This window comes from Cyanistes caeruleus, unplaced genomic scaffold (genome assembly GCF_971803275.1).
Source record: "Cyanistes caeruleus unplaced genomic scaffold, bCyaCae1.hap1.1 HAP1_SCAFFOLD_11, whole genome shotgun sequence".
NCBI classification, from domain to species: Eukaryota; Metazoa; Chordata; class Aves; order Passeriformes; family Paridae; genus Cyanistes; species Cyanistes caeruleus.
Genome location: NW_028255883.1, coordinates 3153752 through 3173418, shown reverse-complemented (window position 1 = coordinate 3173418; position 19667 = coordinate 3153752).

Here is a 19667-nt window from a genome sequence, read left to right as displayed (position 1 = left end):
GGGCTGTGAGGGGCCGTGAGGGGCTGTGAGGGGAAATGAAGGGCTGTGAGGGGCTATGAGAGGTTCTACAGGGCCATGAGAAGTTCCATGGAGCCGTGAGGGGCTGTGAGGGGCCATGAGGAGCCTCAGCCCTGGCAGGAGGGGGTGCCACCATGTCCCCAGGGCAGGGCAGCCGTGAGGGGCTGTGAGTGCAGACGTGGCAGCAGAGCGGGCTTGGGGCAGCTCTGGGAGGGGATGAGACCCTTCCCCAGCTCCAAACCACACCAGACCCACCATTAACAGGATTTTCTGTCTTTAGAATCCACTGGCAACTTGGAGTTGAGTGTACAGTTAAATCCCAGTGGGAAAAGCAAGAGACTTTCAGTCATTGGTTTTCAATGTGTGTTTCACATACATTTCAGTGTGACATCCAGCCATTGTTATTAATGTCTAAGATTTAAAAGTCTTACCAATGAAAAGTAATACTAATAAATAATAATAACATCAAGAACAAGAAATGAAGCCCTGAATCCCAACAATCAGCTCAGAAACATCATTTTGTTTGTAGTAAAAGATTAGTACTAAAGGAATAAATGAAAGAGTTTTAATTTGTAATTCAGACAAAAGACGATTCATCTTTTTCCAAGGTTCTGGTCCCCTTCCACCAGGGACATTTCCTTTACTCTCCCACTTTCTAATAGTTAGAAAGGAGTTAAGCACACCAGAAAAGGCAACAGCTCCTGTTTCAAAGGGAAGCAGCCACCACTCCAGTGAACCTGAATTGCCCCCAGGCACGTGTGTGCACTTGAAGGGTGAGCAGGTGTTGGGAGAGATCTCAAACTCCTTCTAAGGCTGTGAGAAACCCACAAGTGGCAAAGTATCATTGTGGGTCAACTCCTGCTGAAATTCCATTCCCCCACACCCTCCAAATGGGCAGGCAGGCCTGGGCTCTGGCAGGGTTCAGTTTTGAGTGCCTTGTGCTCCCTGGCAGGGAAGTGATCCTATCAACTCTGGTACTGATGGATTGTGGTATGGCTGCTGAAGGAGGAGAGGGAATCTCAGCCGACAGGAAAGTCTCTTCTTCTCCTTTCTCACTGTAGAAAGAGAAATTCTCTCCAAAGAGAAATGCCTGTGCTGGGTTTCCATGGGACCCCTTCCCTCAGCCCACTGAGGCTGACCCACTGTGTGCTCTGCAGGAGCCAAAGCCAGAGGAGTCCCAATATCAGTCACCCCACAGTCCCCACACAGCAGGAGAAAGCACTGCTTGCAGTGGGGCTGCTGATCTGTGACCCATCCTGATTCCATCCACCCCACTCCTCTCAACCACAGACACCAGAAGGATCCCAGGAAAGCCACAGTGCTCTACCAGATGCCAGGAGCACTCCCTGCTGTGGCCTCAGGGATGCTGGGTGACCTGGTTGATGAGCATCTCTGGCTGGTGATGGAATGTGTGGATGGAGGCACTTGACAGGAGGTTGTTTGAGCCATGTGTGGGGCTGAAGGAGAGATGGCAGCTGTCAGTCGGGAGGGCAGGGACCCCGCTTGTGAGTCCATTGCCTTGGACACCCTCAGCCACAGGATGTCCAAGAAGTCACACAAGGCTTTGGCACTCGCAGCCTTCTTTTCCCCAAGTTCCTGCTTTCTGTACATTTACAGCAGAGAACCTTGTTTGTTTTTAGAACTAGAATAAAGATCCCAGAGGGAGCAAGCCTTGCTGGTTTTAATCAGAAGCATCAGTGAACAGAAGTTGTGTTTCCTCTTCTTTGGTCACATCTTTGTTCCTTCTGAGTGTCCAGGCTGGCCTGGGGAGGTGTCCTCGTTTGCTGCATTTTCTGAGTTCCTCTTGGATCCTTTGGAGGGCAATAGGTTGTGCCCTCTGAGGATCCTTTGTGCTCCTTGGTGACCCAGGAGAACCTTCCAGGAGGTTTTTGGGTGAGCTGCTGCTGTGATGTCACAGGAATGTTGCCGTGTCCTTGTGGTGTTCCCGTTGCTGTGGGGCACAGAGGCCTCAGTGTCAGAGCGGCTCTGGGTGCCTGCTCATTGCCTGAGGATCCTCCTGCCTGAGGCATTCTCAGCAGCCAGCCCAGCCCCTGACGGGTGTCCTTCTGTCCTGGCAGGGGGACAGACAGTCTGCAGACGTGTGCAGCACAGCCAAAATGATCCAGTAAGTGGTTGCTGCAGTTTGCACTCTGGACTCTGGGGCTTCTTATGGGTATTTTTTAACCCACTCAGCCCCTAAGTCGAGCATTTCCCCAGGTGTACCATATGTGCCTTTTGGATAGCTGTGGGCTTTCTGTTCTTCCTTTGGAATGGATGTGATTTTGAAAGGAAATTGCCATTAAATGCCATATGTTTGGGAGAGCTCCTGCCAAAAGTTTCTTAAAAAAAGGGTTTGTTTCTAAGCCAGCAGGGTGTGCACAGCATTTGGAATGGAGCCTGGGGGGGTTCTGTTCCCCAAGAGGAGAGTCTGTGGCAGTGGACCCTGGCACTCCCTCCGTTTGCTGGTCCAGCCAAAACCTGGACACAGCCAAGTATTTTGTGTTGTTAACTTGCCTTCTGTGTGATCCAAAAGGACTGTGGCTCCAGGAGGGAAGTTGTGAAAAGAAAATGCTCTCTCTTGGCATTGACTTGTTGTGTGGGAGTTTCCAGCACAGGCAGCTTTTTCTCCTAACAGCGTCTGGTTCAGGTGAAGGTCACCTCACACATGGATACTGCGAAGCTCCTTCTTCAGAGAGTGGGAAAGGAACCTGTGGTGTTCAGAGATCCCAGTTGCTCCCTTTCAACACCAATATGAGCCCAGTAAGCTCCAGGATGATTCTTGTCACATGCCAGCACTCCCAGGATGGTCCCAGTTGCCTCTGGCAAGATCAACCCAGTCAGTCCCAGTATGATGCCATTTGCCCCCAGCGTGTTCCCAGTTGCTCCCAGTCACCCCCAGTATGAGGGATGATGTGCAAGGTATGTTGCCAGTCACTCTCAGATACTCCCAGTATGAGTCCAGTCACTCCCAGTATAATCCAAAGATGGATGGATGGGAGGCCTGATGGAATCCTGGAGACCATTGTGACACTCTAGGGCCCCATGGAACCGTTGTGACACTGAGTTGGCTGGGAGTGTTGATGTGCTGTAGGGTAGGAGAGCTCTGCACAGGGACCTGGACAGGCTGGATCCAGGGGCCAAACCCAACAAGGTGAGGATTAACAAGTTCAAGTGCCGGGTCCTGCCCTTTGGCCACAACAAGCCCTGCAGTGCTCCAGGCTGGGGACAGAGAGGCTGGCCAGCAGGCAGGGAGAAAGGGACCTGGGGCACTGATGGACAGCAGGCTGGGCATGAGCCATCAGTGTGCCCAGGTGGCCAAGGAGGCCAATGGCACCTGGCCTGGATCAGGAACAGTGTGGCCATCAGGACCATGCCAGGGATTCTTCCCCTATGCTTGGCACTGGTTGAGCTTCACCTCGAGTGCTGTGTCCAGTTCTGGGTCCCCAATTTTGGAAAGACATGGAAGGGCTGGAGCATGTCCAGAGAAGGGCAACAAGGCTACTGGAATACACATCTTGTGAGGAGCGGCTGAGGGAGCTGGGGTTGTTAATCCAGGAGAAGAGGAGGATCAGGGGAGACCTCATCACTACAACAACCTGACAGGAGGGTGCAGCCAGGTGGAGGTCAGGCTCTTTACCCAGGGAACAGTCCCAAGACAAGTGGACACAGCCTTAAGCTGCACCAGGGGATGTTTAGGCTGGACATTAGGAAATATTCTTCACAGAAAGGATGATTGGGCATTGGAATGAGCTGTCCAGGGAGCTGGGTGAGTGACCGTCCCTGGAAGTGTTTAAGGAAAGACTGGATGTTGCACTGATTGCCATGGTTTGGGTGACAAGGTGGGCACAGGTTGGACTTGATGCTCTCCAAGGCCTTTTCCAGCCTGGTTGATTCTCTGATGATTGTGACCCTGCAGGGCCCTGGGGAAGCAAGGGGCCACTGTGACACTGCGGGGCCTGGTGGAACTCAGAGGACCACAGTGACACTGTGTCCCACATGGCACCACAGAGCCAAAGAGCCATTGGGACACCGTGGGGCTACATGGAAACAAGGAGTCCATGGTGACAGTCGGGGTCCTCGTGGAACCACAGAGGCCACTGTGACACTGCTGGGCCTTGTGGAACCAAGGGGCCACTGTGGAACCAAGGAGACCCTGGTGAGACCCTGGGCCCCAGTGGAATCAAGGGGCCATTGTTCCATTGCAGGGACTCTAAGGGAACTAAGGGAACACCTGTGACATTGTAGTGCCCCATGGAACCAAGGGTGACACTGCAGGACCTTGTGTAACCTGGGCTCCACTGTGGCACTGCACCACCAAGGGATTCCTTGTGGCACTCTGTAAGAGACCCTTTTGGGGTGTGGACGATCCGAGAAACGGCAGAGACTTCTATAGTCAAGTTAGATGTTAGTAGTTTATTTCAGGGTGTGGGGAGAAAGAGAGAGCCTACTAGGAGCTAGCAGACAAAGCTCAAAGCAGGCTCAGAGGGAACAATACAAAAGTGGGTAAAATATGAATACATGAGTTCAAGACTTAAGATAGCTAAGAAAGAGAGGAACAGAACAGAAGTGAGAGAGCTGGGGAAAAAACTTAAAGAAGGGCAGAAGGAGCGAGGCAAGAGCATAGAAAGAGTGAGGCCAGAGAAACAAGAGAGCGAGCTCTCCTTTACAATTACTTCTATAACCTATACATTTGAATAGTCCATTCTTTTACTAACCAGTCTTTCTAAGTATACTAATACAGTAACATTTGTGTGTGACCTATAGAAATCGCTGCTTTTGCATATTTTTAGTTATCTCAGGGTCCTTCAGATCTTTCTTTATAAGGCTGGGAAGAGGGGTCTTAGCTTAGTTTTATTGGGGGAAAGGAATTGTTCCGGCACACCAGACGGGTTTCTTTGAATTATTCAAACCATGCTTTAATTTGTATTTCTTCCTTAGCCTTTTGGGCTAAAGAGTCATATTTATAATTCCTTTCTAATTCTACCTTCCCAACAGCAGTCTGAGGCCTCATGGAACCAAGAGGCCCCTGTGATACTGCAGGGCCTTGTGGAACCATGCAGAGCATTGTGACAGAGCAGGACAGAGCATTGTGACTCATGTCATGATGGGACCACTGGGATACTGCAGGGCCCCACGGAACCAAAGGGATTTTGTGACTCTGGGAGGCCTGATGGAATCCTGGAGACCATTGTGACACTCTAGGGCCTCATGGAACCGTGGTGACACCGAGTTGGCTGAGAGTGTTGATGTGCTGCAGGGTAGGAGAGCTCTGCACAGGGACCTGGACAGGCTGGATCCAGGGGCCAGACCCAACAAGGTGAGGTTTAACAAGTCCAAGTGCCGGGTCCTGCACTTTGGCCACAACAAGCCCTGCAGTGCTCCAGGCTGGGGACAGAGTGGCTGGACAGCAGGCAGGCAGAAAGGGACCTGGGGCACTGATGGACAGCAGGCTGAGCATGAACCATCAGTGAGCCCAGGTGGCCAAGGAGGCCAATGGCTCCTGGCCTGGATCAGGAACAGTGTGGCCAGCAGGACCAGGCCAGGGATTCTTCCCCTATGTTTGGCACTGGTTGAGCTGCACCTCGAGTGCTGTGTCCAGTTCTGAGCCCCCAGTTTAGGAAGGACACAAATACTTAGAGTTGTACTCACAGAGTCTGTAGGCACTGGCATGTTCCAGCTTTAGGAGATGGCTCCAGGAGCTGCAGCTGCATTGTCCTGCAGCCAGAGGCTTCCTGTGTCAAGGGCTGGGAGGGATTGTGCCCCAGGCACTTCTCAGCACCTTCTTAGCCCTGACTGATTGAAGCTCTCTGTCTCTGGGCTGTGCCCCAGGGTGGCTGCAGGCAGTACCCCAGTCCTGCTGGGCTGGGAGAAGAGCTGCTCAGCAAGAGAAATGTGCTTTTGAAGCTTTTCCTAGTTTTCAGGATCATCCTCTGTGCCGAGAGCCTGGCCCAGCTCAGCAGCACAGACACAGCAGCAGGACTTTAATGACCCTCTTGGGGCTTTGTGCTGAGGCCCTGAAAATCAGTCCCTGAGAGGGAGGGGAAGAAACTTCTCAAGAAGTCCAAGTCAGAATCCAACTCCAGAGCTACTTTTACCTTTAATGGGTCCCACGGAGGGACAGCACTGAGAAAGTGTCCCCAGGCCCCAGGCAGGGCAGAGAACAGGAGGCACTGATGACAGGTGGGGACAAAGAGAAGCCAAGTGTTGGTGCCCTGGGCCACAGCAGCCTCTGTGCCAGCAAGGGCTGTGAGGAGACACCTTGTCCTGAGGCCCTGGGGCCTCCTGGCACAGCCCCAGCAAGGCTGGCCACTGTCACCCCCTTTGGCCTGCCCTCAGCATCCCCCCTAGCCCACATGCCAGTGGCCTCAGGGATCTGCTGGAAGGAGTCCCTGGGGAGCCTTGCTCAGGAATGGCCCTGGGGGCTCCTTCATGCTCCCAGGAACTGCAGCTTTTTCAAAGGACTTTGGCTTTTGCCTTGGAGTCTCTGAGAGGTTTGTGCAATCATGATCTCCAATTATCTGCTGTAATTAGTCCCTTGAGAAGCTTTGTCAGTAACAACACTCAGTGGGGCTCATTAATGCTTCAAGGTACTTCAGGTTCTTAAGGCACTTTCCTTTCTCCTTCCCACTTCTGAGAAAACTTCTGAGAAGTTTGTGCAATCATGGCCCCAATTATCTGCTTTAAGGAGTCCCCTGGGAGCTTTGCATTGACACTCAGTGGGGCTCATCAAGACTTTGAGATACTCAGGGTTTTTTCAGCTACTTTGGATTTTCCTTTCCACACTGAGTCTCTCTGAGAGGTTTTTGTGCAATCCTGGCCTCCAATTCTGTCCTCCAAGGAGTCCATGAGGAGCCTGTGTTGGGGATGGACCTCAGTGGCACCCATCAATGAAACGAGACACTTTGGGTTTTTTTTCTGACTTGGACTCCTGGAAAGGTTTGTGCAATCTCCTCTCAGGCCCTGAGGTTCAAGGGCTCAGCTCCAAATGCACCATGGGGCTCATTAGGATCAAGCAAGTCCTAATAAACCATGGCTGTGCCTTGATTTCCCTCTGGTCTGGTGCAGTTTTTAGGAAAGTTTTCTACAATCGTTACGGAAAAATAGTTCAATGAGCTTCTAAGAAATATGTATTCCTTTTTTAAGGGACATCTTTTATTCCTGTTCTCTTTGGAGCAGAGGGATTGTAGCATTCAGTGATGGATATTCGTCCAGGGCCTCTCCTAAGAAGGTCTGGCCAGGTCAGAGAAGCTGTGTCTTGAGGTCTGACCCAGTGTGGACAACCTTGCTCCACATTCCCCAGCCTCATCCTGTCTCTTCTCACTCCCCTGGGACCTGCTTTGCTCACACAACTGGCTGCACTCAGGCAAAGAGGGATTTTCCTTCTTTAATTTTAGCAATCTAAAACTCCTGAGTTTCCCCATGGAAAACAGACACCCTCCTCAAGTGTGTGCCAAGCCCAAGGCGCCACCAAGGAGCTTCCCCTTCCCCAAGGCAGAACCATGCAAGGAATGTTTCAGACACACAGGAAGTTCTACAATGAACACAAAGCCAGAGTTGGCTGAAGGCAGAATTAGAGCAGCTGCTGAAGGCCAGCCAAGCTTTGAACTCCTTGCAGCTGAAAGCACCAAGTGGGTTGTTTGGAGGTGTGTGAGTGAGCCGAGTGAGGGAAATGCAGAGAGCCCTGGGAGTGTTTCTGTGCAGACAGGCTGCTGCAAGAGAAGCATTGGTACTTCTCTGGGGGCAAACTGTTAGAAGGGTCGGTGTGGAGTGACCTCCCCAGTGATCTCACAGTACCCCCTGTGATGTCACACAGCCACCTGAGATGTCACAGCCCACTCGCTGATGTCACACAACGTGCTCTGGGATGTCACACCACCATTCTGTGATGTCCCAGCCTGTTTTGTGATGTCACAGCCCCCCTTAGATGTCACAAAACCACCTCGTGATGTCACATTGTCTCCTGTGATGTCACACAGCCACATTTGATGTCATAGTTCACTCTATGATGTCACAGTCAGTACTGTGATGTCACACAACCTGTCCTGAGATGTCACATGGCTCTTCTATGATGTCGCTGCCCACTCTAGGTGTTGCCTAGCAAGGCAGACACCCTGGTTCTAGAGCAGCACGGTGGCCACGCTCAGGCCACTCGGTCCAAACCCACACAGGCACCAATGTGATGGATGGCAGAAATGGCGTTTATTGCTGGAGAATTTGACAGTTTATAACCTAGGTTCACACAGTTACTCACATCTGCTTTCAGCACAGCTAGGTGCTATTGGCTAATTGCGGGGGTCATTACCATACACTGTGGAGGAGGGGGGTGACTATCTTTCCATTACATCCCAATATCTTCCGAGCCGCCGGGCCCAAGCTTCTACATTTCCCCCCTCTTTATGCCTAAGTAAATTTGCTAGAATATAAGGTGTATTAGTCTTAAAAGTTCTAACATTATTTTATAAAGTATATTTATCTCTAAACATTTTCTCTAACTTATCTATATTATAAAAAGTTTTAAAAGTAGATATTATAAACTTGAGTAAAATATAAGGTACACTATACTTAACTAATAGGCTTAAAACTTATAAAATAGACTCCGCAGTTTTTCATTAGTACACATAGGGCACATGCGGTGACCAAGTGTATTCTTAGAGCATCTGCTGTCTTTCTACAAACAGGATGTTGACCCTTTCTAGTCGGCTCTTAACAAAAGACACAAGCCTATTTGAAACACAGAGTTTTTCAATTATCTGCAAGTCTTCATCAATTGTCATTTGTAGCTGAGACAGTCTCTGTTGTTGGGTCACGATGGCAGAGACACCTGTGGCAGCACCAGTTGCTGCCAGGCTAAGCAGCATCGCTATGGTCACACCTGTCACCAGTTCTCTTTTCTGAAGTCGGGTGAGTCTCTCCGCTTGCAGGCTCAACTCTTCATCCAGGTGGTACATGACCTTGGGAACAATCACAACTTGCACACAAAAATCGTTAGGAACACTGAAGTTATAAATTGATAGGCATAGGGTAATCATTGCCGGGTCTGTGCCCATCAGCTGTTGCAGGCTGGAGTCTTGCAGTTTAGGATTTCTTGGTGAGTGAACTCTCTGTCTCCCCTCTGTCACCTGAACTGGGAACGCTAGCGCAGCTGAAGGGACCCAGCTGGCACATGCAGTTTTTACCTGTCCCCAGTCTGCGAGAGCAGTATCCTCTCAGTTCTTTTTTAATGTGGAAAGGGGGATTCTTGTTTATCTTTGTTGTTTCCTCCTCTAAGGACTCAGTCTCCGACCATTCATCTTCACTAGTGTCTCGATTGGAGTTGGAACTCGACTGGCTAGCTACTTCCTTTTTCCCCGTGCCTTTTTGTTGGGCTCCGGCCCCGCCTACATCTCCTGTGGGCAGGCCATTCCCTCCCTCCTGGTTCTCCCCGCCTTTCACTCTGCCCTTCACTCCACCCTTCACTCCGCCCTTCACTCCGCCCTTCACTCCGCCCTTCACTCCGCCCTTCACTCCGCCCTTCACTCCGCCCTTCACTCCACCCTTCACTCCGCCCTTCACTCCACCCTTCACTCCACCCTTCACTCCACCCTTCACTCCGCCCTTCACTCCACCCTTCACTCCGCCCTTCACTCCGCCCTTCACTCCGCCCTTCACTCCGCCCTTCACTCCGCCCTTCACTCCGCCCTTCACTCCGCCCTTCACTCCGCCCTTCACTCCACCCTTCACTCCGCCCTTCACTCCACCCTTCACTCCGCCCTTCACTCCGCCCTTCACTCCGCCCTCTGTTTCGCCCTCTTCTCTGGGTACGGAGGAGCCCGCTGGGCCCGAGGTCCTGGCTCTCCCCTGGAGAGGAGATACTTCTCTGTAAGAGAGACACAATCTGTCGCTCCCGGGGGTCTTTGAGTTAGATATGTTAAACTGTTGTGTTTCATTGGTGTTCTCCCCTGCTGTCCCACCCCGATACATGTATCTCAGGCTTCCCCCCACCCCTCTCCTTCCCCATAAATACCCCGGGTTTTCCCCTGTTTGGGGGATTCGCTGTTTCACACCCTTCGCCGAAGCTCTGCCTGAATAAAAGGTTTTGCCTTGGTGGAACGCTGGACCAGCATTCTCGTCCCTGCTCCCTGTGTTGCCTGCCCACCGCTGCCGAGCTGAGCTGGAATCACTCAACTACCGCTGAGCCTGAGCTGGAATCACTCGACTGCTCAAAGCCGCACACGCGCTTTGACCCGGCCCTTCTCAGGGCTGTTTCTCTAGAGAAGTCGCGGTGCTCCGGGCTTTCCATCGCCGCGGCAACTGGCGTCCCAAACGTGAGGCCTTCGAAGGAGCCCTGAAGAAGTGTCTGCCTGCAGTTTTGGCTGTGAAGCGAGTCGCTGTTTGAGCCGCCGCCCCTCGAGGAAGCTTGCTTGCATTTTAGCAAGAAGCCATCCAAGAGGCTGCGACCAGGACCCTCGCTGACCATCCGGGGCAAGGAAAGCCCCTGAGGACTGGCCGCCAGGTGACCACCATCCCAGCAGCTTTTTTTTTCACCCGCCGGCATCTGCCGAAGAGAAATTGTAAGTCGACCCCGTGAAGAGTTTTTTTGGGCTTTTTTCTTTTTCTTTGCTGTTTTACTGCTGGGTGGGGAGTGAAAAAGGATGGGGAATGAGTCCTCTGTATGGAGACTGACCCCACCTGAGAGGGACTTTTATATCCAAGTTGTAACTACCCTAAAAGCGGGAAATTTTAAGTTTTCTAAAGGGGATTTAAAAAGATTTATTCATTGGGTTTTTAAACATTTTAAGATTAATTCGGACTCTGCTAAATCAGGAACCTTTTGGGATAATGTGGGGAGAAAGTTATATACAGTTCAAGCTAAAGGCGATTTTTCTGTTGCAAAATTCTTTCCTGTGTTTCAAAATATTATTTTCTCATTGGAAAAAGAGGAAAAAAAAGAAGAGGGAGTTTGGGGTCCCCAGTTAAACCCCCCAACCCTGTCAACCTCTCCAAGTGTCCCTAAACCCTCTTCCCCTATCTGAGACCCAGTTGGCGGGTGGACGTTGCCCCAGGGCACAGGGCTGCTGCCGTCTCCCTGACACCCCCCTACCGTCTCTCTACCGTTACCAGGGCGGCAATGGCCATGACGCTCTGGGTCTTTCCTCTAACCTTTCTCCCATGCCCTCACACCCGGTTGTGTACCCCCCAGTTCCTACCGTTAGCACAGATGGCGCCGGCAGTGTGGCCAGCCCCGCCATTCTGTCTCACTCCCACCCCGGTTTTCCCGCCCTCGATGCCCAAAATGGCCACTTTCCCGCCTTCACCCCTTCTCTTCCTGCCACGTCCTGCTCCCCCTCTCCCCCCACTGCGTCGTTGGGTGTAACCGCGTCGGGCCCCCCCATCCATCGGGAAACCCCTCCCCATCGCGGACCCCAGTCCCGCCCCTTCGTGCCAGGGCCCCACCCCTGGCAGCGCTCCCGCTCCAGGGTCCCAGTGCCCCGGAGGTTGGCACGGCTCCGGCCGGAGCAGGGCCATCTCAGCTTCCCCACCCGGCCACAAAAGGGCCAGCTCTAGGCACCCGAGCCGGCCCCGCGCTGCCACCAAGCGCCCCCCACCTCCACTAGGAAATGAGAGTAGTGAATCTTCTTATTCAGATTCTGAGTATGAAGATCACTGGGCTGATGTGCAGAGGGAAGCCACACGAGTGGGGAACTCAGCTCTGTCATGGAAAATACTTGCCTTTCCTGTAATAATGAGGAGAGACAGGGGAGGGGCACAAATCCCACCACTATAGGGAACTGCAGGAACTTTGTAAAGCTGCTGAGGAACAGGGCAGGGGTTCACATTTTTTTAAACACTTGCTGGAATCCTCCTTCTCTGCCCACATCATGGTCCCCCATGACATCGAGAATGTTATGAACTGCCTTCTCTCCCTTGCAGAGTACATGTTATGGGAGAGGCAGTGGAAAAAACATTTAAAGCAATTGGCAGATGTTTATGCTAAAGATGCTAACAGACCTAATTTTACTTTAGAGTACTTAGCAGGAGAAGGAGATTTCCAACAGCCCCGAGATCAGGCCCGGGACCTGCCTGAAGCAGCTTTACAGGATAGAGCTAATGCTGCTAAGATATCTCTTTTTACCACCCCTGATGATAAAGTGCCAACGCAGTGCTTCACCAATATTACGCAAGGGGCAACTGACTCTTTTATTAAGTATATTGATAAGTTTAAAGTAGCCATTGAAAAGCAGATAGAGAGCCCTCAGGCGCAAAAAGAATTATTAGTAAAAACAGCAATGGCCAATGCTAATCCGGAGTGCAAAGCAGTTTTGCGAGCCCTCCCGCTGGACCCCGAACCAACCATAGATCAGATGGTTGAAGCCTGCACCAAGCTCTCCTCTGCCTCAAGTGAGAATACAGTGGCACTTGCAGTGGCTAAAGGAGTGGCAGAGGGGTTATCTCAAGTTTATGCTGCAGACCTCAATACAAGTCGTTGTTTTAGTTGTCGCGAGCCTGGACATTTTTTCAAAGACTGTCCAGAGAGACATTTTACACAACCACCAGCCCACCAATGGTTACCCAGACAAAACTGGCGTTCGGGAAACTTCAGGCAGAGCGTGGAACGGCCCCGCGCTTCAACATCAAATCAAATGCCGTACCGCTCCACCCCTCCTGCCAAACCCACCATCCTGCCTCCACAGGGACCCCAATATCAAGCCCAGCAGGTGGAGAGCTTCAGATGGGAACCCGGCGTCAACTGGTAACTAGACCCTCTTTACATAGGAAGGGTGACTGTATTTAAAAAATCCCCACAGTAAAACGTGGACCACCAGGCGGTCCCTCTAACATCTTAATACTTGGGGATCCTACCAACTGTCCAGGATAAATTCATATTGTTCCTGATGTTCAGACTATACACCCTGGAGATGAAATTTCCATCTCTCTGACCTGCATAGACCCTCCTTATTATTTAAAGGAAAAGACTCCTGTGGCACAGGCCTTTTTACTTCCTGGTGACTACCCAGATCACTTTCCCCTCAACCCCAGTGCTATGTGGACTCAGGTTGTGGGCTTCAGCAAACCCATCGTGGACTGCAGCCTATTTTGTAATGGAGAAAGGATTCAGCGCCCAGGAATGCTAGACACCGGAGCAGATGTTACCATCATCACTCACTCCGAGTGGCCAGACAATTGGGAATTACAACCTGTAGCAGGCATGATTTCAGGAATTGGAGGGATGACAGCTTCCATGAGAAGCAAGTGGAATGTTGTCATCGAAGGACCTGAGAGAAAAATGGCAACCATCAGGCCGTTTGTGGTGAGAGCACCAATCACCCTCCGGGGATGGGATCTCCTGTCCCAATGGGGGGCTTCTCTGTGGATTCCCAGCAGGGATTTTTAATCGGGGTCACTGAGAAGCATGCCACACCTACCATCCCCCAACTCACCTGGAAACAGCACCATCCAGTGGGGGTTGATGAGTGGCCCCTATCTGAGACCAAACTGCACGCACTGGAAGCCCTTGTGGAAGAGCAGCTTGCCCAGGGCCACATCACTGAGTCCAATAGCCCTTGGAACTCCCCTGTCTTTGTCTTACGCAAACCAGGCAAGGACAGGTGGAGACTCCTTCAGGACCTCCGGAAGATCAATGATGTCATTGAAGACATGGGATCCCTTCAGCCTGGGATGCCCTCCCCTTCAATGCTCCCCCGGGATTGGAAGCTGGCCGTCATTGACATAAAGGACTGATTTTTCAACATACCCCTCCATCCTTGGGATGCCCCCAGATTTGCATTCTCGGTTCCCTCCCCAAACAGACAAGCACCTTTAAAAAGATACCATTGGCTAGTCCTTCCCCAAGGGATGAAAAATTCTCCTACCATCTGCCAATGGTACGTGGCCCACATCCTGTCACCTGTGAGGACCCTGTTCCCAGATGCCATCATCCTCCACTACATGGATGACATCCTGGTTTGTGCTGCTGACGATGACTGTCTGCACCGGACTTTACAAAAAACCATCCAGACAATTGAGGACGCTGGATTTGAGATACGTGAAGACAAAATCCAGCACACCTGCCCTTGGACCTACCTAGGACTCCGGATCGGTGAGCGGACCATCGTGCCTCAGCAGCTGACCATCAGAGATGACCCCAAGACCCTGCAGGACCTACATCAGCACTGCGGGTCCATCAGCTGGATACGCCCTCTGCTTGGAGTAACGACAGAAGTCCTTGCACCCCTCTTCAACCTGCTCTGCGGCAGCGAGGACCTCGATTCACCGCGCTCCCTCATGCCGTAGGCTTGGGAATCCGTCACCAAGGTCCAGGTGGCCCTGTCTTTGTGGCAAGCCCACTGCTATGAGCCCGGCCTGCCCTTCCAACTGGTTATCCTGAGAAGAAACCTCTCTAGCCTCTGACCTGAATACTGTAACTGTGAATATGTTTTAAAGAATGTCTGTTTCCTTTTTCTTTTTTAGAAATAACCTACCTCTTACTCAAATCCATGATGAGCCTTAACCCTGCTGTCATCCTGCTCACACTGAGCAGCCTGACAGCAGCCTGGATCGTCCCACAGCCACGCCAGAACATCTGGGTGACCCTGGCACAAACACTCCAACAGGAAAACATTTGTCTATCTACTGCAGCAGCAAAAAATCCTATGTCTACCTGCCTGGTAGGAATTCCCTTGCAGCATGATGAATTCACACACAGCTTTAGTACACTGACTCCTGAAGCAGGTAATAAACTACACAGCACTCATGTAGAAGCAGAGTTAAGAAACCCCGTCGAAGAGTGGCTACCCCATTTTCCTAAGGCAACCCAGGAACCCCAGGAGTTAGAGCTGCTGGGTTCCTCCCCAGCATCATACTGTGTACACTTTAGGGTCAGTCCTCCAACTCATAAACAAACATTCCACCATATAGTACAACATCGAGAAGAAATCACAGCAAAAAGGTGGTGCCGTGTACTAAGCTACATCAAAGTGCACTCCTCAGCTCATACACATCCCAAAAGCCTCCCCAAAAGACTGTTCCTCATTTGTGGGGACCGTGCATGGGCAGGAATTCCATCCCGTCTCCTCAGAAGGCCGTGTACCATAGGGCGTCATCACTGTTAGTGCCCAATCAAACATTAATTGGCGAATGGACCCATAAAAACAATTTGACCAAAAAAATTCAAAAGAGAAGTGCTACAAAATTAGATGAAAATTGTGACTCAGAGATTTTCCATTGGTCCAAATCAAAAAGAATTGCTGCATCCATTTTCCTTCCTTGGGTAGCTGCAGCCAAGGCCCTAGGTGAATTGGGACACCTAGAATGCTGGGTGGTAAAACAAGCAAATTTAACATCTAATGCCATAAGTGCCCTCCTAGAAGATGAGGAAATTACCAGGCAGGCGACAGTTCAAAACTGTGCTGCAATAGACTTTCTCCTGTTGCTCCATGGGCACGAGTGCCAGGAGTTTGAATTTCTCTGCTGCATGGATCTGACATCGAAAGTTCCTAACATCCATGCCACGCTCCGAGAGATGAAAAGCATGATCAGACAAGTCAAGCAAGAAGCAGATGACTGGTTCAATGGACTGTTTAAAAACTGGGGACTCTCGGGGTGGTGGGCTTCAGTAGTGAAAACTATTCTGTCACTGCTAGTCATTGTTTTGCTAACGGTGTTAGTGTTTGGAGTGCTAAGCAAAATACTGTCCAGAAGCATAGTTAAGCTAGTCTCAGCTACTTCAGATGTCAACCATATAGAGTTGGCAGACCGGAGTAACCCTCACCAGCCTGCAAATGGGGATTGGTGGGCCACTTCAGGTCAGTATGTCGTATAAGCTCGTTACCTTTCATTTGATTACATATATCAAAGTAGGGGCAGATGTGGTGGTGCATATTTCTGGGAGTTATTTGTTTCCCAGTGACGTGTTTTTCCCCTCTCCTACCTGTCCCTGAAACGTTATCCCATTGGTTGGTGTTATATGTCTCCCCGCCCCTCTCCCGAGGTTTGAAAGAGTCCGGGAAGGAGAAACCAGGTCTCTTCTCCCCCTGGAAGCTAGCCAGAATAAACATCCTCCGATACCCCGGAGGGAGAAGCAGCACTTTTTGGTCTTTTCTTGGTCTCGAAGGATCTCCCTGACCCCTCCATTCGACAGAGCCAGCGTGGATTACTTCGGGGGGCTAAGGGAGGATTGCTTCAATCCTGGGTACGGCCCCACACTTACACATGCTCATATTTCAATGGGACATGGCACTGAAGAATCCACTCCTTATCATCAAGTGGATTTTTACACATAACCAGCCCACTAAGACTATTACCACTCCGCAGGAAATCATGGCTGAACTCATTAAAAGAACTAGAGTCCATCTCCGCATTCTTGCAGCCTGTGAGTTCACATGCATCTTCCTCCCATTGGCAACTGGAAGTTTGGAGCCTTTGCTCCAAACCAATGAGAGCCTTCAGTTCACTCTCGATAGCTATTCAGGCCAAATTTCTATACGTCCACCTGGCCACAGACTTTTCAAAACTACATTTCATTTGGTCCCCAAATCATTACAGAGCAAAACACCGCTCCAGGCCCTGACGGTTTTCACCGATGGCTTGGGGAAATCCCACAAGTCAGTCATGACTTGGAAAGACCCCAGGACACAGAAATGGGAGTCTGATGTCCAAGTGGTCGAGGAATCACCACTGATTGCTGAATTAGCAGCCTTCATCAGAGCTTTTGAGAAATTCCAAGAGCCTTTCAATCTGGTGACTGATTCGGCTTATGTGGCTGGAATAGCTATGAGAGCAGAACATGCATTTCTAAAAGAGGTCCCTAACCCAAATTTATACAAATTGCTTTCTGAATTAGTGTATCTTTTCTCCCGCAGAAAGCAACCTTACTATGTCATGCATGTGAGGACACATTCTGACCTCCCAGGTGCCATTGCTGAAATTGTCCCACCAGTTCTTCCACCAGAACGTGCCTGCATTGATGAGAATGTTCAGACTACCCAGAGACCAGGCTAGAGCAATAGTTGCCACCTGTCCTAATTGTCAATCTTTCCAAATACCGGTCGTTAATTCCAGGGTTAACCCCCAAAGACTTAACAGCTGCCAGATATGGCAAACAGATGTCACTCACGTCCCGTCCTTCGGGAGAGTCAAATACGTACACGTCTCCGTAGACACCTTCTCTGGTGCAGTGTTTGCCTCAGCCCATGCAAGAGAAAATGCCAAGCACACCATCCGACATTTTCTCCTTGCTTTTGCTACCCTGGGAGTCCCAGAACAAATTAAAACAGACAATGGACCTGCTTACACCTCTCACAAATTAAGAGACTTTTTCAATGAGTGGGGGGTGAAACACACCACGGGCATTCCTCATTCCCCTACAGGACAATCAATAGTAGAGAGGACCCACCAAAACCTGAAAAGAGTCCTTGATCACCAGCAGGGAGGAACAGAGATCATTCCTCCCATTGAGAGGCTCTGTAAGGCTCTATATGTCATGAACTCTCTATATTGCTCATCTACAGAGCCTGACCCCCCTGTAATACGGCACTTCTCTAATTCAACTCATGCCAAACTAATGCAGAAGCCACCAGTGCTGATCAATGATCCTGAATCACAACGGACAACAGGACCTTTCCCGTTGATTACCTGGGGTAGAGGGTACACGTGTGTGTCCACACTATCAGGACCTAAGTGGCTCCCAGGGAAAAATGTGAAACCTTATTTAGGGCCTACAAACCCTGCACCAGACTCAGAAATTTCAAAGTCTCCTGAGACCCACACCTGAGGTCCAGAAAAACAGCAGCCCACTGCAGCCTGGAAATGGAGACGTCGTTGGAGTCCACCAAACCGACCTGCCACCAGACCAACAACCAGACAGAGGCCAAACCGTCCTGCTACCAGGGCCGCAACAAGACGACTGCCAACATCACGCCTGACACCGTGACAGTACACAAGTCTTCTTAACTCCCTCCCCCTTCCCCTTCTCGCCCTCGTTGCCTAGCCCAAATTGCCAGTTTACACCAAAATGCACCTCTGTGCTGCTGCTGGTCATGTGTCCCCAATACACAAAATAACCCTGCTTATAATTGTGGGTTTTTTTTAAAGAGGGGGGAGACGGGACAGGAAAGTGAAAAGGAAAATAGCTCCCCCCCCTCCAAAAATCAGAACTAATCTTTTATGTCTTGTTATAGAAAATGGAGAACAAAACCATCCTTGAGTTCCTGATGTTCCTGATTATCTGCATACTCCTGAAAACATCAGCTGTGGAGGCCTGGCTAGTAGCACAGCCCCAGGAGAACGTGTGGATCACCCTCGCAAAGACTCTCAAACAAGACCACGTGTGCTTGTCCATGGGCAGTGCCACCAACCCTCTAGACCTTTTGCTCCTGGCCCATGGACACGGCTGCGAGAAAATTAACTGACTGTGCTGCTTTGACCACTCCAGCCCCAGTGAAAGCATCCACACCCGCATCCTAAGACTCCAACACGTGGTCCAGGAACTCCAGACTGAAGAGAAGCCCCAGTGGCTTGAGGACCTTTTGGGGAGCTAAGGACCCAAAAGATAGGTTGCCTCCCTCCTGAAAAACATTTTTAAGTTTTCTTGAGTATTATTTTCCTATGTATGTTTCCATATGTCAAGTTATAATCAATAAGTCAGCCAAATCTCTGGAAGATACCCTTTTATTAAGTAAAGAAGGGGAAGTTGTGGGGGCTGAGGAACCCGCTGACTCTGCGATCCCTGGCTCTCCCCTGGAGGCAAGGAACCTTTCACTCAGAGAGAGACAAACTATCACTCCCAGGGGTCTTTGAGTTAGTTATGTCAAACCTTTGTGCGCCATTGGTGTTCCCCTCCACTGTCCCACCCTGATACATGTATCTCAGAATCCCCCCACCCCTCTCCTCCCCTATAAATATCCCGGGTTTTCCCATGTTCCACAGATTACCTCTTGCTGGCTCCCTTCACCAAAGTCGCACACACGAGCTTTGGCCCAGCCCTTTCCAAGGCTACTTCACTAGAGAAATCGCGGAGCTCAGAGCTTTCCATTGCCAAGGCATATCAGAGCCAGTGTTACCATATCTGTGACATCATAGCAGTGTGAGCTCCAACGTGCTCCTCTCTGTGACACCACAGCAATGAATGACAGGCCCAAATTTCCTCTTCTCCGTCACACACCAACAGCAGCGATAGCACCTATTGCTTCATCTCTTCCACCACAGAAGTGAGAGCCCCAAAGTTCCACTCGCTGTGACCGCAGTGCAGTCACACACCAAATTTCCTCCTTTCTCTGACTCCACGGCAGTGACAGCCCCACTCTTCCATTCCCTGTGACACCAGGGCAGTGACATGCCCAATTTCCTCCTCTCCACGACTCCAGAGCAGGGAGAGCTGCAGTGTTCCTCTCTCTGTGACAACACAGCAGTGACAGCTCCAATGTTCCTGTGTCTGGGACACCAGAGCAGTGTGAGCCCCAAAGTTCCACTCTCTGGGACAGCAGTGCAGCCACAGCCCAAAATTGCTCCTGTCTGTGAAACGACAGCAATTTTAGGCCATAGCAGTTAGAGCCCAACTTTACCCTTCTGTGTGACACCAGAGCAGGAAGGGCCCAAATTTCCTCTTCGCTGGGACACCACAGCAATGATAGGCCAAGTGGTCCCCTCTCTCTGTGACACCACAGCCATGAGAG